The 18,530-nt window shown below is 43.3% G+C and overlaps 1 long non-coding RNA gene across 2 annotated transcripts in view; it reads left to right on the top strand.

The window, feature by feature from the left end:
* LOC133076919 (uncharacterized) overlaps positions 1-18,530 on the top strand; it is a 94,198-nt gene that overhangs the window by 30,444 nt on the left and 45,224 nt on the right. For both annotated transcript variants that reach the window (XR_009697643.1, XR_009697642.1), the window contains exons 4-5: positions 6,060-6,133; positions 18,283-18,370. This is a non-coding gene — a long non-coding RNA (uncharacterized LOC133076919). The remainder of the gene's footprint in view (positions 1-6,059; positions 6,134-18,282; positions 18,371-18,530) is intronic.

Here is an 18,530-nt window from a genome sequence, read left to right as displayed (position 1 = left end):
GCTGTTGGTATTTTGAGTGGTACTGCTCTACACATGGCAGGACATTCAGCATTCTTTACCCTTAGCCGTGACATGCCAGCAGCACCCCTTGTCACCTGATGCTATGGTCTGACTATCCAGCCCCTCCAAATTCACATGTTGGAAGCCAAACACCTGATTTTTTTTTTTTTTTTTAAATTTTTATTGGAGTATAGTTGATTTACAATGTTGTGTTAGTTTCCGGTGTACAGCAAAGTGAATCAGTTATACATATACATACATCCACTCTTTTTTAAGATTCCTTTCCCATACAGGCCATCACAGAGTATTGAGTAGGGTTCCAATGGTGTTAGAAGCTGGGGCCTTTGGGAGGTGATTAGGTCATGAGGGTGGAGCCCTCATGAAGAGAATGAGAGCCCTTACAAATGAGACCCCACAGAGCTCCCCAGCCCCTTTTGCCAGTGAGGACACAGCAAAAAGTCTGCAGCAAGGAGAGAGCCCGCACTCAGCTGTGCTATTTCCTTGGACTCCCAGCTTCCAGAACTGTGAGAAATGAATTTTTGTTGTTCGTAAGCTACCAGGTCTGTGGTGTTTATCATGGCAGCCTGAACGGACTAAGACATCCACAACCAAAATTATGCAACACGTTTCCAGATTTCCCCTTGGAGGGAAGGTGCAGGGCAGCCCTTGACGGAGTACCAGTGGTAGAGGAAGTGACTGGAAGTACAGGAGGCTGTGATCAGAGACTCAGATGCTCTTGTTTTTTTATTGCTTATATTTCTATCTTGGCTCATTCATTTCCACCTCGGTCCCTCCTACTAACCTGTGAGTTCTTTGAGGGCAGGAATCGTGGTTTGTCTGAGTGTATTAGCCCATCTGAATACATGAATGTATATGTACGTGTATATGTATGTGTGTGTGTGTGTGTGTGTGTGTGCATATATTTGTATTTATATCTTTTCCCCGTTGGGCCGCCTGGCCTCCACAGCTCAGTTCTTTTCCCCACCCTCTGACCACCAGGCATCACTCAGCAGATAGAGTAAGACAAAGCACGGACTCTGACATAACGCACACTGGCCCTTGTGGGACCATCTGTCCCAGCCGTGAGCCCGAATCTGCTCTTGTCACTATGGGTATGATTATCTCCATTTTACAGATGAAGAAATTGAGGCTCATCTTCTTTACCTGCCACTCATTGATTGATAACCAGTCGGTCCTTGTAACCCAACCTTTGCTCTCGCCTCCATTCCGAAAAGCTCTTCCTCAGCCTCAAGTCATGATTTTATAGAGAAGACTCCCCAGGTAGGAGGAGAAGGTGCTGATGGCAGTGTCATTATTTTAGGTTGGGGATGACTGATAGACCTGCAGTTGTGCCCTCAGCCTGTGCTGAGTGACCTTGAGAGTGACCTTGGAGTTGGAGCAGCCGCTGCGGCTGGCAGTCACTTGCAGCTGATTCTGCTGCTTTGTCTCGTGAGATGTGAAGTGACCTGACCTCCACTGACCTAATGAGTGACGTAGCTGGGACAGGAATTCAATGTTCCCTTCTTGGTCTCACCAGGCTCTCTGTGTGCTTGGTGTCTTCTTGACTTCTAATGTGCCTTGTCTGATAGGACCTGAATCTCCATTACCCTCAATTGTCAACTCCTCTGGCCCCAGGCGTCCCAATGGCTGCCTGGAGCACAGACAGTCCCGTGTGCTCTGTTACTAGGGCTCTAGGGCTTTTGTCCCCATATTCTTTTATCTTGGTGACTTGGGCAGGAACATATATAAACCCTTTGAGTTTAAGGTTTGGAGAGGCTTGGGAGACCCTCAGCCCATTTTCTTAGTCTAGACCCACACCCTCCTTTTTGCCCTTGAACTGAGGCACAAAAAATATGAGTTCTTGTCCTTCAGGCCTGAACAAAGTGGCCCCCTTTCCCCACAGCAGTGTTTTTTAAACTCTGGGTGACGACCAATTCGAGAGTTGTAAAGTCAATTTTTTACAGTTGACCAGCATTAAAAAAATGAATAGAATAAAATTTAAACTATAAAAGTGGTAGTGAAGCTCTGTTCTATGAAGTCTTTTTTCTGTCATGTGTGTGTATGAATGTGTATATGTGTGTGTGTGAGTGTATCCTGCATCACAGTTCAAAATGTATTTCTTATTACATTTTATAGTAAAAAAAATAGGGGTTCTCAACTTGCACGTGATGATTTTGATTTGGTAGAACATAGAACAATATGCCACTAAAAGCATATCAGTCTCTGGAGGGAGCAGGATAGGTATGTGTGTTTTTGTTTTTTTTTTTAAATTTATTTATTTATTATTTTTGGCTGCGTTGGGTCTTTGTTGCTGCACGCGGGCTTTCTCTAGTTGCAGTGAGCAGGGGCTACTCTTCCTTGCGGTGCGCGGGCTTCTCATTGCGGTGGCTTCTCTTGTTGCTGAGCACGGGCTCTAGGCACGTGGGCTTCAGTAGTTGTGGCACGTGGGCTCTAGAGCGCAGGCTCAGTAGCTGTGACGCACTGGGCTTAGTTGCTCCGCGGCATGTGGGATCTTCCCGGACCAGGGCTCAAACTCGTGTCCCCTGCATTGGCAGGCGGGTTCTTAACCACTGCACCACCAGGGAAGCCCCGGTATGTGTGATTTTGTTATTCTATTTTATTAAGTATAGTTGATTTACAATGTTATGTGACACAGTTATACAAATATATACATTCTTTTTTATACTCTTTTCCATTATGGATTATCACAGGATATTGAATATAGTTCCCTGTGCTATACAGTAAGACCTTGTTGTTTTGTATGTGTGTTTTCAAAGTTCCTGATTATAACATACCTCCCCTGCTGTTTCCCTAGTGTGCGGGCGCACACACACACACACACACACACTCTCTCTCTCCCCCCCCACCCTGCTGTTCTTGTTTTTTAAAATAAATTTATTTATTTATTTATCTATCTATCTTTGGCTGCGTTGGGTCTTCGTTGCGGTGCACGGGCTTCTCATTGCGGTGGCTTCTCTTGTTGTGGAGCACGGGCTCTAGCCACGCGGGCTTCAGTAGTTGCAGCACGTGGGCTCAGTAGTTGTGGCTCACGGGCTCTAGAGCGCAGGCTCAGTAGTTGTGGCTCACGGGCTCTAGAGCGCAGGCTCAGTAGTTGTGGCGCATGGGCTTGGTTGCCCTGTGGCATGTGGGATCTTCCCGGACTGGGTCTCGAACCCGTGTTCCCAGCATTGGCAGGCGGATTCTTAACCACTGCGCCACCAGGGAAGTTCCCACCCCTCCTCCACTCCCCCCACCCTCCCCCTCGCTGTTCTTGAGAACAACAATATCTTATCCATCTGGATAGCCCCTTATTCCTGAAACAGTGCCTGGCGCTCAGGGGTACCCAATAAATGCTTATAATTGTCAAATGACAAAGCTTCGAAGGTTAAAAGGTGGAATCTATGTAGTTTTCTTTCACCATGCCCAGCACACACTTGGCACTTCATAAATCACTGGGTGTGATCGTGATGACTTATGGAAAACAAAAATACAATCATGAGACGCTGCATGAATCAAAGGCACAGGTGTGATGAACAGCCGCAGAGCGGGGCCGGCCTTCACAACAGAACAAAGCTCTCTTTCCCCCTCAATGCACTTCAACAAACCCATCCAAACCATGAAACCTCAGGGACAGAGTGGCTGTCATCTCCCTAAGTAATAGAGCCTATCTCCTCTTAACCTTTGTGACCCTCAAAAACCAGTAAATTCCTTCTTTTATCTATCCCAAATCCTTTATATTACCCCCTAAGCCAATTTTCTGTTGTACTGTATTCAATGGGAATTGAAAACAGCTGGTCACCATCTGCTGTAGATTAATTCTTCATGTACTTGAAGCCTATAATTAGGTCATTCCTCAGCCTTCTCTTCTCCAGGCTAAATATCTTCTTTCTTTTAGCCCTTCCCCAAAGGTTTTATTTTCCAATTATTTAATTGTCTTCCTAGTGTTACCCTCAACATCAGGCTTTCTGTTCTCCATACACCTCGAGTGGAGGGGGCTGATCAGTGTGAAGGGTTATGGGTGTTGAAGGTCACCACTGCCACTTTTGAGGAGTCTGTTTTTCTGTGAGTTGTTTATTTTCAGAGGGCCATTTAGAAATGAACAGCAGCCTTTGACTGCCACAGTGAAATTGGAAACAGAGTGATCAGACGGTTGTGCTTTGCTTCCACCCTAATTCCAGATACACTGGACAATCGCCTTGACTTTGCACCCCAAATCTGTGAGACGGCCAATGCAAACCTACAGGGAGTAATTTCACTCTTGATTATGGATGCATCACTAGAACAGCATTTTGGAAGTGTCTTGGAAGCCTGGAAGGCCAGTGACAGCTGGAGACAGATTTTTAACTTTAAGCTCAGGAAACAAGCATCTGGTAGAGAGAAATATTCTCCCTCTTAGGTCCAGGAAATATCCTGCATGTGGAATAACCCCGGTGTCCAGTCACCATTCTCCAAGGCAGTGGTTTTTACTTTTGTTCTTTCTGGAATTACATATATGCAACCCATTGCCTAGTATCCAGATTTTTTAATGAAATACAGGAATATTTTGTGGATCAATCAATTTTTGAAATGATTGAAATCATATCTTCACTTCTGGGGCTTTCTGCTCTGTCTCTCAAAAGTGTGTTGGACTTTTGGTTGGAAGAAGTTACCCTCTGCTTATCTGTCCTTAAAAGACTCCATCATTACTCAGAAATGATGACCAGACTAGGTGATGTTCTTCGCCTAACTCTATTGACTATCCCCTCCAGCTGCACGCACCATGACTAAGCCAGAAACAGCCCCTAATGCATGGATTCTGTGATTTCATGTGCACGATCCCTTCATGAGGTAGATAGCATCCCCCTCATTTTCACGGATGAGACAGATACAGAGAAATTGTTTTTAAATGTGCTTACGGTGGCTTAGGCAGCAGAGCTGGGATTTGGATCCAGGTCTGGTTGGTCTCTAGTGTCATCGTGGCCGCCTCTGTGTGCTTGTTAAACTGCAGACATCAGGGTCCCATGCTCAGATTCTGAGTTAGGAGATGCGGCCCAGGAACCTGCCTTTTCAGTCAAATAACCCAGCAGAGCTGATGCAGGTAACCCAAGTCCCATGCATACAAAAACACTGTCTAACTTGGTCCCTGAATTAGAAAATTTAGGTCACTGTTCCTCAAACTCTGTCGTACATCTACCCAGGAGCTTGTTGAGAAGAGGTCTGGCTTCCACTCCACAGCTGCTGAGTCAGAAGCAAGGAAGGGTCGAGTCCGGACGTTGTATTGTTTTGTTTTTAATATTTGTTTATTTATTTATTTATCTATTTATTTGGTTGTGCCGGGTCTTAGTTGCAGCATGCGGGATCTCTAGTTGCAGCATTCAGGCTCTCAGTTGCAGCACGCGGGATCTAGTTCCCTGACCGGGAATCGAACCCGGGCCCCCTGCTTTGGGAGCATGGAGTCTTAACTGCCCGACCGCCAGGGAAGTCCCTGGACGCTGTATTGTTAACGTGCAGCCTGGGGTATATTCTGAGTCACTCTGAAGTTTGGAAACCACTGGTGTGAGTCTTCCTGCCAGAGGTATCCTATGCCCAGCACTTCTAGATGCTTTTGTGGGAGATGGAGGCTGGTAGGGTGGAAGACGGGATGGTGTGGGCTTAGAGCTCTTGGCTTCCTGAATGTGGAAGGAGCTCTTGGCTAAGGAAACAGTGGGGAGATGACCCCTGAGAAAGCCTGCTTCCTCACCTCCTACAGAAGAAACTTTAACCCTAAGGATGAAAAGCCATGTTTTGAAAGCCAAGTGTTGCATTTGATATCAGAAGTCCAGTGAAGGGATAACCATCCGTTATGATGTCGTAGCAGGTAGTGTTGCCTTGGCAACATAGCAGGAGACTTAAGCGAGGAGATAGAAGAACAGATGGGCAGGTGTCATTCCTTGGAGAACACAGGGGTGACAAAGAGGTTTACTAAAATGAGCAATGTAAAAAAATACTTGGCACCCTGAGAAAACCAGTCATAGAAGATGAAAACTCAGAAGATTTGGTTTATGAATATATTTTAAATCTACAAAATAATGTTTTAACAGCAGCGTCAGAAGAATCCTCACAGACGTCTGAGAAATCTTCGTTCTATGGACCCTCCTTTGCAAGCAGCTTTCTAGTAAGTCACATTCTGTACCATATGCTAGTAATACACTGTGTGAGGGAAAATGAGGCGAGGGTTTGCACTTAAAAGCCAAAGCTACGCAAGGATAATTAAACTGTCACTGGATGACCTGAAGAGAATTGATTGAATTCAGCACAGCAATTTCTTGAGTCAGTATGTATCAGGTAAATAGATGGAAATAAGTTTGAAGGTTCATGCACACTTGTATTTAAATTTCCGTATTATAATATTTATAGGCGATATTTAAAAATGGATCTAATTTTAATTCCCTAGATGAATTGTGACTCCTATTTATTCAATTCATTTTTACTTTGAACCAAGGAAAGGTTATTACTTGACACTTCAGCATCTATACTCCATCAGTTCCTCAAATGCATGATAACCTAATGAAGGTTATTGGGGGGACACCCTCTCTACTTCAGTAATTCAACTTCACTAGTTCCTGAAGTACACAATTACTAAATTTAAATCATTTAAAAGGAAACATATGCAATCTATAAACATGTTTATCCCATCACTTGATAGAGATCAAGCAGGTTTTCTGCCAAGTTAGGCAGTAAACAGATGCCGACCTTATCAGATAGGGCATGGGAATTCCTCACATTTTTCTTGTTTGAACTGGTCTGTGAGCTCTAAGGATGGGAAAAAGAATGACACCTTATGCACGTGAATGAATTCCCCTCTGGATACTCCTTGGGATACCCTGAGAGACTGAATCCTTCCTATAGACAGGAGTATTCCCAGTTTTTGTTGGGCTGCTTCCCAGATCCTGTGCAATCCTACCCTTCCTCTTCCTGACTCCCTGTAATTTACCTATTCTAACGTCTCCTTTTGCTTCAGAGCCTGGTAAATGGTAAATGGAACACCTTCCGATCAGAGCATCTCTCTGCCTTTCTTTGGAGGCATCTGATTTTTCCTTACTCCCCTGTCGTCTCATAACCGCTCTGGGTCCCTGTGTTCCACTCTGCATCACAGATGACATCTTCAGTCTTCCCAGGATGAATTTCCCACACTGCTTCCTCCTGTGAGAAGTGGAGCCCCTGAAATCCAATTCTGAAGCAGGCAGACTTGCTCAGGACATCGATGGAGAGCTGAACTAAGCTCATGGCTGTGTGGGACCCACTCTGTTTATTCCTGGTCACCAAAATCCCAACCTTTCCTTATGTCAGCACTAAGGAAGGTAGTTGTGGGGAAAATTGAGACCCGCTTTTACAGTGTGACCAAGTGAGAAAGTTATGGAATAACCTCAGTAAATACTTCCCACTTAGGGGTTTTCCTGGAGGTCAAGTGGTTAAGACTTTGCCTTCCAATGCAGGGGGTGCAGGTTCGATCCCTGGTCAGGGAGTTAAGATCCCACATGCCTCATGGCCAAAAAACCAAAACATAAAACAGAAGCAATATTATAACAAATTCAATAAAGACTTAAAAAAAAAATCCACATCAAAAAAAAAAAATCTTTAAAAAAACCCAACAAACACCTCCCACCTAGAACATAGAAGAAGGAGAAGAGCCATTGTTGGTGATAAGCCCAGAGCTCATGCCTTCTATTGCTGATAAATTACAGGATCCCAGAGTCTCAGGAGCATTGGGGTCACCTCATTGCTGGCAGTGGAGTCAGTTCTCTGGTTAGCGGATCTGGAAGTATCAGGTTCTGACTCCTGGGTGCCCTTGTCCAGTGCCTTTTCGGGGCCATTGGAGAGTTGCACATGGGATGATGTGGGGTGTGCTCGAAGCAGTTCACTTTCTGTTGGTGCAAATACTTGGGCCTTGGGATTGCTTTAGAAAATGAGAAATTGTGGGCTCTCCTTCACTAGATCTGAGTTTCTCTGGTTTTTGTTTTTCTTTCCTATTTCTGGCAATGCAACTCCCTTAAATCATTATTTTAAATTCCAGGACTCTATTTGCTCATAACCACTGGCAGAAATCCTGTGTGTCTGTTTCCCAACATGGGGTCAGGTCATGCTCTCCCATGCCCCTGGCTTTCAACTGGAGAGATGAGTTTTCTTCTTTTTTAAAAAATTTATTTATTTTATTTTTGGCTGAGTTGGGTCTTCATTGCTGCGCACGGGCTTTCTCTAGTTGCGGCAAGCGGGGGCTACTCTTCATTGCAGTGCGCGGGCTTCTCATTGCGGGGGCTTCTATTGTTGTGGAGCACGGGCTCTAGGTGCACGGGCTTCAGTAGTTGTGGCACGTGGGCTCAGTAGTTGTGGCTCGCGGGCTCTAGAGGGCAGGCTCAGTAGTTGTGGTGCACGGGCTTAGTTGCTCCATGGCATGTGGGATCTTCCTGGACCAGGGCTCGAACCCGTGTCCCCTGCATTGGCGGGCAGATTCTTAACCACTGTGCCACCAGGGAAGCCCGAGTTTTCTCCTTAATCTGCCCCGGAATGTCCCCCCGGCCTCCTCTGTGAGCACCATCACCTGTGTCTGCCAGGAGAGACGTTGGTCTAATCCCTCCTTCTCAAAGGCTGTATTCGGGAGAGTCTATCCAGATCTTGGGAATGAGGAGTTGAGCGAAGAGCAGTGACTATTTGTTCACTCCACTCCCTCTAGCCCTTGAAACTGGGCAGACTCGCCACACACCACACGTGGGCTGGCTTTCAGTAGCAAGCCACGCATGATACTGGTGGGAGTGGTTGCATATTCTAAACAATATCCACCATTAAACATTGTTTAGTAGTATTTAAATAATGTGTTCCTTTTCTTCTCCCAGAAGTCTGCTTACACTCACTCTCTGGTCTTCCGGGCTGAGCTCTTAGCCCTAGAGTCAGAATTCATACTCTGTCCCCCTGGAACCCTGGGCCCCCTTCTTGGCAGTTTGAATGGTGGCACTACCCTGGTTTTCATGTCTGTCTGTTGCTCCAGTCTTGGCCCCCTCCTCACGACCTCTGATCTCACTCTAGCCCTGTAACCCAAGAAATCCTGAGCATCCCCAGGATCGGAGGGAAAACACACAGTGGGGAGACATTTCTTTGCCTTCTTTGTCTCTACATTTTCTAGTGTCTTTGTTCCTGGAACAACTAAATAATCCGGAGGGAAAAGTTAGAAAAAAAGCACATTCCTTGGGAACAGTGCACAGCCCCCTAAAACTATTCCTCCCAACAGTCAGGGCTCTGAAAGATCAGTCCTGAGCACAGGATGAGAACATCATGAACATCATTTGCTTTGGGTCAGTACTTGGATCTTGGGTCCTCCCTACCATGGGCAACCTAACTGGGCTGTCGTTTTGAAAAAAGGCGGGTATGTCATGCTTTGGGGTTGTCTCCCTCCTTCCTCATCCCTCCCTACTTCCCTCTTTAACTTGCTTTCTCTTTTAAAGATTTACTGCGTACCTATTATGTGTTGAGTGCAGTGCTCTGTGTTGGGAATAGAACGGTGTACACAGACAGACACTGTTCAGTCCAGTGTGGGGAGAGTCAAGGCATCATGTATTATCGTTGTGAAAAGTGCTACGATGGGGAGGTGTACAGGGCGCTATCGTAGAGCAGAGCAGAGATGCCTAATCTGGACATGGGATGGTCAGAGAAGCCCTTCAGTCACTTTACAATTGAGATCTGAACAGTGAATAGGAGTTAACCGGGGAAATTTAGACTTGGTGATGATGGTGATGAATGGGAAGTAAAAAGAATTTAGGCAGCAAATGTCTAACAGATGTCAGCCATGTCTCCCTTCTGCTAAGATCTGGTTAGGGTGGACTCCAATGCCCATCTCACATTCTGCAGAAGTTCAAAGTCGGCCTCAAGATCTCTGAGACTGGCTTTTGGGTTTGTGTCTCTTATCCCTGGCAAACTCTGCCCTTTCCTTAATTGCTACAAAAATCTACTCACACAAAGAAGTTAGTCGTGGACTTAACTTTCTTCAGCATTTAGGGGTCACACTTCTTGGCCAAATTAAGCAGAATAAGAAACCAGAGACTTTGTTTTGAAATGTCCTTTGCTTGCACGACCTCAGGGGCTTCCTCCCTTCTCCTTCACCCTTGAATGGCCCAATCCTGCATCCTCTTCTTGTTCTCCTCTCTTCCCTCCCCTTTCATCTGTCCTTACTACCTCCTCTCAGGACAAACCCGCGAAATCCCCCTCACGGTTCATCTGCTCAGGGTCTTATCTTTCACCAGAGGTTTCCTGAAAACGCAACCCCTTGACTCTGATGGGGGGAAATCCAAGCACAAAGATTGACTATAGAGGAGAAACATTGAGTCATGAGTTTTCTTGCTCTCCCAGGATCATTCCATAAATATTCTCAGGCATAGGGGTGGTTGTAACATACGCTACCCACTTACGTAGATCACTTCTGTTACTGCTGCTACCGCTGCTGCTGCTGCTAGATCAACAGTACAGTTACCACGACTTACGGCCCTTCCTTCTCCTGTTCTGCTGCTCCTTATTGAGTACTTACTGGATGGAGCTCCTTACATCTGTCATTTCGCCTCATCATCACAACACCATTAATTAGGTATTATCCCCATTTTACAGTTAAGGAAATTAAGGCTTAAAGAGTTTAAGTAGCTTAAAGTCACTCAGCCAGAAAAGGGTGGTGACAGCCAGTCTTGAAGCCATGCATTGAATCGTTATAATAGCACGATCACTGCTACAAAGCCCCTTTCCATTGTTTCTTGGCTTTCATTATAATATAGGTCAGGTGTGTGCCTTTGTGTATAGTGGTTAACAGTGCCATTCATACTGTAACACAGTCTGTGGCTGAAAATATGTACATTGGTTGAAAAAAATGGAAAAGTATCTTCACATCTGTAATGAAAGTCAATGAGAAAATATATTTGAAAATTCAGTTCTCTTTTCAGAGATGGTTTAGCAATATACACAAATACAACTAGAGAGTAAGGCACACTTGCCACAGCTGAACTGTGTTCTGTTTCAGTTTCCTACAGGATTTCACAGTCACACTTATGGTTATGATTTCACACTGAAATATTTGCATAAGAGAAAGCTTGTGATTAACTGCATATTGCTTGAGTGTTCATCTGTGAACATGACGAATCGCTGTTTTTACTTATTCCTTGCTTCTCAGTAAAACAATCAAAATCCTGACAAATATCTAATATATTTGACAAATATCTAATATATTTGAGGACCACAGGTACAAATTTCTGCATTAGTACTTCTCTCCCTTCCTATCTCCAAATGGGTAACTCAGAATCACTCCCAATAAACTTTTCCAAAATGTTACCTGTGAACTGTGATTCAAAATGCTTCACACATTCCCATAGCACTCTGCTTTTAAGTGTCTAAAAATATGGAATTGAAATGCAAGATTTTCACGCTTTAGTGAGATTTATAATCAGAAAACTAGTGTCTGCATTTTGGCCCCAACATCTACCAGGTCGGTGACTTACCAGCCTCAAATTCCTTTTCTGTTGGATGGGGTTGTTTAAAATATGGAGGTCTAGGGACTTTCCTGGTGGTCCAGTGGTTAAGACTCCGTGCTTCCAATGCAGGGGGCCCGGGTTCGATCCCTAGTCAGGGAACTAGATCCTGCATGCCGCAACTAAGACCCAGAACAGCCAAATAAATAAATAAGTATTAAAAAAATATGGAGGTCTAGGGAAATATGGGAGTTTCTAGAAGCATACGGTAGGGAGTGGGCAAAATCGTTGAAGGTGATCAAAAGGTACAAACTTCCAGTTATAAAATAAGTAAGTCCAGGAGATGTGATGTACAGCTTAGTGATAATAGCTAATGATACTGTATTTACATTTAAAAGTTGCTCAGAGAGATCTTAAAAGTTCTTATCACAAGAAAAAACCTTTGTAACTCTGAGTGGTGATGGTTGTGTTGATCATTTCGCAGTATATACAAATATCGAACCATTATGTTGTACACTTGAAACCAATATAATGCTTTATATCAATTATATCTCAATAAAAATTACATTACAAAATTTTAAAATGTATATAGAAAGAAGAAAGACTATTATGACATCACTTTTGGTGGGTTAGACATCTGGCGAGTTTCATAATCAAAAAAATTATTCGTAAAACTATAGTGTATCCGTATTAAAGAAAGGAAAAGAAATACTGAGGTCTGGGGAAAGAACAAGCATTTCCTGAATACCACATATCAGAAACCCCCCCGTTAAGTCCTTCACACCTGCAATGACATTTAATTCCCATGACACTCCTCTATGGTAAATAACATTATCCTTTACTTACAGACCAAGAGGCAAAGGCTAGGGAAGTCCAGACATGCAGGGACCCACTAACAGGCAGGATCAGTGGCAAAGAGCATCCAGACAACTTCTTACTAGGAGAAGGAAGCCCAGGCAGCTGAACTTTGTTTCGAAATCTTCCGTTTCCTAGTTCTTCTGTGACCAAGTCCGTCTTCAGCACACGGCCACGGACGGTGTCCAGCGAAACCTTCCCTGTGGTCTTGTCCGAGTCCTTCTCCTCTGGGCTTGCACATGAGGGCAGGTCCCTCCCACTAATCCTCTTCCGGTTCTTGTTAGTCCACATTTGTTATCTCTCAGTCCACACTTGGGGTTGTGTGTGTGCGTCCCTCCCCTTCTGAGTCGCATCCTCGGACAGCCTTCTTTCTTGTCTGGGGCTTCTTCCTTTTTTCTGAGATGCCTGTTCAGGATCACTATCTTCTTAAAACATTGAAAAGCAAACATATGATATGAAAATACTCCCTCTTTCTTTGTGTAGAAAGAAAAGTATGACTCTTCTGCCTAACTCTAAGTTGGTAAATTTATCTTTCCAACTATTTCCTTTCCTTCTCCCTCTGGGTATATTACAAAGTATTTCAACTTGGACCCTTTGAAAATGGAATTAATTATTTTCTTCCTGGAGTCTCCAAGCACCTTCTTCTGGGGTCCAGCACCTCCTTCCCCCCTTTCCCCTCTCTTTCCCTCCTTTCCACCTTTTATCCCTCTCCTTCCCCCATCCTATCACTTACTTCCTTTACTTTGGCTCCACATCACCCAAGCCAGAAACACAAGAAGCATCCTCAATGCCTCTGTCTTCCTCATATTCCATGGGTACCATGTCCTATTTATAGTAGCTCCTAATTGATCCATCTTCACTTCCTTAAAAATAGGAAATCAGGGACTTCTCTGGTGGTCCAGTGGTTAAGAATCCACCTTCCACTGCAGGGGGCACAGGTTCGATCCCTGGTCAGGGAACTAAGATCCCACAGGCAGCAGGACATAGTTGTCACACGCCACAACTACTGAGCCCGCACGCTCTGGAGCTTGCGCCACAACTGGAGAGAAGCCCGCGCACCGCAACGAAGATCCCACGTGCCGCAACTAAGACCGAACACAGCCAAATAAATAAATAAATAAATAATTTAAAAAAAAATAGGTGGTTTTGATGAGATAAAGTAGGAAGTACACAGGATCACCTATGAAGCATTGTTGCAAAAAAAGAAAAAGGAAAAAAGGACATTTAATCTAAATCTGATTAAATCTTTAGATCTAGCTATAGTTTACAGGAAATTCAGGAGATAGAGGAACATGTTAACTGATACCATATGGATGCAATCAGCAGAATCCAGAAAATGGGAAATTCTGTAGGTTTCTCCAAGAAATAAGTGGCAATAAAAATAGCACAACAAAAAGAGTACGGAGGGACTTCCTTGGTGGCGCAGTGGTTAAGAATCCACCTGCCAATGCAGGGGACACTGGTTTGATCCCTGGTCTGGGAAGATCCCACATGCCGTGGAGCAACTAAGCCCGTGCGCCACAACTACTGAGCCTGCGCTCTAGAGCCCGCGAGCCACAACTACTGAAGCCCGCGCACCTAGAGCCGGTGCTCCGCTACAAGAGAAGCCACCGCAATGAGAAGCCCGCACACCGCAACAAAGAGTAGCCCTCGCTCACTGCAACTAGAGAAAGCCCGCGCGCAGCAACAAAGACCCAGTGTAGCCAAAAAAAAAAAAAGAGTACGGAAATCGTGATGGTATAAAGAGACATAAAAGACATCAATTGAATGCAATGTGTGCGTCTTTTATTGGATCCTGATTTGAACAAACACATGTATGAAAAAAGTTTTGAGACATTTAGGGAAAAATTGAAAATATATTGAGTATTAAATGATATTGAGACATTAATATAACTTTATTATTTGAGATAATGATTTTGTGGTTTATGTTGTAAAAAGTCCTTTTGTGTTAGCTTGTTGGTGTTACATTCTGAGGTATTGATAGATAAAGCAATATGTTTAGCACTTATTTTGTGCTATACACAAAATACACAGTTTTTAAAGCATTTTTACATACAATAACTCATTTAATCTGTATAGTAACCTTACTAGGTAGGTATTATTATTATCCCCATTTTACAGACTGGGAAACTGAGGCACAGAACCGTTAAGTAACATGCCCAGGGTCTTGCAGCCGGTAAGTGGTGGATTCAAATATATCACAAGAGTTTCTTGTTTCCTGTTGTCTCCCAGACTTTGTTCACATGCTCACATATTTCCATAGCTGTAGTTGTAATACACTTAAAATCAGATACTCAGACTTATGTTTATTAGCATATTCTAAACATTTCCCCCAAATTTTACACAGACCTAAACGTTACAATTTTAAATGACTGTATCACATTCTACTGAATCATAACTCAGCATCACAGTCAGTTTGATTGTCTCTCTTTGGAAATTTAGGTTGTTTTCAAGTTTTTCTGTTACATGTAATACTAGAATGATTGTGTTAATGCATGTAGCCTTTTCTTTCTTTAAATTTTTTTTACTTAGGATAAAAACCTTAACATCAGACTAGTTGTAAAAGAATGTAAATGGTTCCATCATTCTTGATGTGTAATGAAATCAAGAAAAGCTGTGTAAATATGTACCGTTAATAGCACGAGAATCTTGTTACCTTCCCAACTGTACTTAATTTTTGCTAGGTATTCTTGCTTACTTTTGAATATGTATGTAGTAAGGAGTTCCCTGGTGGCCTAGTGGTTAGGATTTGGGCTTTCACTGCTGTGGCCCAGATTCAATCCCTGGATGGGAAACTGAGATCCCACAAGCCACATGGTGTGGCCCAAAAAATTTAAAAATAATAGGTATATAGTAGAATTTCTCTTTTTTCATTTTCACTTATTTATTAGGAATTTTGGATTATTTTTAATAAAATGTTTCTTTCCCTTTTTAACTGCTGTATTTGCTGCAAATATCTTTCTAATCTATTGTTTCTTTACAATTTTAATTTTAATAGTTACCTTCAAAGAAATTAAAAACCTTTCTATGGGTCAAAATGGTTTGTCTCTTCAGCAATAATATCTCCTGTTTCTTGACTTTGAGTGTCAGCATTCTAATACAAATATTGTGGGTTATTTGTTTATGGCCAGGGGGCTATTTGGTTTTTGGTATACATGGATTAAATTGCTAAGAATCAGTAAAAGTCCCAGAAGTATCTAAGCAGAGCTCTGGAGGATAGTTGGAGTGTCATGGAAAGCTGTGCAGATAGATAGCTGTCTTCCTCACCGTATCTACACCATGCTGTAGCAGTTCACAATTTAATGCCCACTGCTACTGAATTTATTTACAGTTCGAAGACCTGGAATCCTTTCCTGCAACACAGATCTGGCCCAAGACAGCAATTCCTCCAGTTTTGTGGGCTACACAGCTATTTGGAGGAGTATTTGAGGTGAACTGGCAGGTGTACATCTAATACTGTTATTTGTCTAGGTCTGCACAATGGCACGTGACAATGCTGGGATATTATTAAGGAAGGTTGGTTGTGTCAATGCCCACGTGTCTCCTAAATTGGCATTTACCATCTATAGATTCCACACTATCCCAGATCAGGTTCTCAGCTTTAAAGCTTCAAACATTTAACATTTTAAGCACACTTGGTATGAATCCAGCCATCAGGGGCCGACTCCCATTAACTCAGGTGACAAAAGACTGATGTATACATCAAAGTGCCAGAATTATTTTGCGGTGGGAACTCTGAGCATCCCTTTGATGGAGAGATTTAGGCCAGTATGATGAGCATATGCTCTCTCTCCTGGCAACTCTCTTTGGGGAGTAAAATCATACTCAGGCGATTCCCTAGTGAATACAGAATCAGAGCAAAGAGAAGGAGTTGTCTGGTTTAGATAATTAATCACATTGGGTTTCAAGTCCGCTGATCGTAGGGCTGGGGTCTGTGGGTCACTCCACCGCTCCCTTCATCAGAGCTTGTGTGGGTACCACCCCCTGGTGGACCTTCATGTTTCCTGATTCTGTGTGTGAGGCTGACCATGCTTTCAAGCTCACTCTTTCTTCTGATAGGGTTCAATATAATTGACTAATTCTCTTGATTGCCTGATTACAGTCACAGCAAGTCGGCCTTCCTGTGGTAGTTCTTGAGTCCCCTTGGATTGGCGTTTTGGGTGTTTCTGACCACATTTCAACAGTCTCTTGGATTAACCAGATGACTAACCTCTTACATGAAATGTAGAGTCACCAGCTTAGCTCTTTGGGGACAACTTTTTTCCATGTTCTTGGGGGGTGGTCACTTTGTGTTACCTGCTTTGGCTCTCTACATTGTGGTCCAGGGAAAGTGAGTAGTTTTGGCCTCTTTGTCCTTCAATCCCTGGCATCTCCTTGTTGCCCCTTCTTGGGAATTTTCCTCGTTCAGACAGTTGGTCTTCACCTTTCTTTGCAAATGTCAGGCCGTGCAAATGTGGGGCTTGGTTTTCTTCCTTCAGAAGTCACTCGTGAGCCCTCCTGAGCTAACGCGCAAGGCCCAGGCTGATCTGCGGGGCCACCCGGGCCTCCAACTGCTTCATCTCAGCTGGGGTTTCCTGACTGTCCTCACACCCGCCCTCCGCTGCTGCCCTCTCCCGGGCTCCCCTCCCTCTTCTCTCACCTGGTCCTGGTTCCTGGCCTCATGCCTGGCTCACCAAGCCCAGGCGAGCTCTGCCAGCTGCTTGGTGATGGATGACACTCAGGGACACGCTGGCAGTTTGGCCACGTCCCAGGACAGTCTTTGTTCAAACCAACAAAATAAAATGTGCCTGAATAGATAATGTACTACTTTGGGGAAAAATTTTAAGATGTTTAAAAGTATGTTAAGAATAGTAAATTTCACAGTATTTCCCAATGCCCGGCACAATGGCTTGGGCTAATAAAGAAACAAAAGAGCAGAAGTGAATCGTTTTTTCGTTACAAAGATATATCAAATGTAGTTAACTGTTCATAAACACCATGCCAAAACAATGGCATTTTTGTTATCAGAACTGTTGATTAATCAGGAATTTATAAAACGTATCAAATGTTGTAGTTGTAAAAGTTCATCTTCAAACTGATTCTATCATTTTGTGGGCAAGGACACAGCACTGGCTAGAGCCAGGTCGTATAGAATTCACATCTTCTTGTTCTGAGTTTAAGGCTCTTTCCATTATAATTGATGACACAGAATCTTTTCCTTCAGTGATCAGCACCCCAAAGGCAAATGTGTAGACAGGTAGAGGTGAGCAACTGGCTTAGAACTCAGCCCGAATTGGGATCAAATCCTGGCTCTGCTGGTGCCAAGCTGAGGGACCTTGGGCAAGTTAATTCAGCATTCTGAGTATCAATGATTTTCCAGCTGAGAAGCTGAAATAATAATCATAGCAAATAATGAGAATTATTACCATATAATAAAGTGGTAATAATTCACATAAAGTACACAAAGAGATTAGTCAAATAATAGCTTTTATTACATATATATGTATTACATCATTATATAGCCACTGTGTCATCAGTCTAATCAGTGGAGACAGAAAAACTGGATGGTCAAGGCTTGTGAGGATGCGTAAGAATTCTCTTTTTATAGAACAGGGTGTTATCACATTAGCCTGGTGGTTCTCATGGAAGCTTTTGGTTGGAACATCATTTTTGTGGTACTGAATTATATATTTCATAGTTACTTGCTCCAATGGTGTTCTATTTGAGTTCCTGAAAAAGAAAATGATGAGCTTGAAAAATAAGTTGGAAAAATAAGTAATTAGATTGAATGTAGGTCATGGTGAATCTGACTGTTTTTTGAAAATGTCTCCTTTTTGAGAATACAAACAAATCCTGTATTTGTATAGGACTTTGAGTGTATGAAGTACTTTCATATCTATGATCTCATCACATCCTCATGATACTTTATGAAATAGTGTGTTATTTACATTTTCATACATGAAGAAATTGAGCCTCAATTTATTTTTATTAGATTCCCATCTAGGATTCTAATTTCCGGAGTTTTCTTCCACATGGTCACCAGCCCTGGAGAAATGATGCCTGTATGTGACTAATGAAAGGTAGGCTTCTCACAAACATGTGCTTTTCTTGCCAAGTGCCTTCTTCGTCAGGCTGTTACATGTCATGGTTGACAACTACAGTGACAAGCACTAAGAGGACGCCTCCTCTACGTCTGAGACCGTGTCAGTGTTTTTATGTGTGTGTGCCGGGCATTGCTTA

This window comes from Eubalaena glacialis, chromosome 17, assembly GCF_028564815.1.
Source record: "Eubalaena glacialis isolate mEubGla1 chromosome 17, mEubGla1.1.hap2.+ XY, whole genome shotgun sequence".
NCBI classification, from domain to species: domain Eukaryota; kingdom Metazoa; phylum Chordata; class Mammalia; order Artiodactyla; family Balaenidae; genus Eubalaena; species Eubalaena glacialis.
Note: the sequence above shows the minus strand (reverse complement) of the source record. Positions and strands in the feature narration are given on the sequence as shown.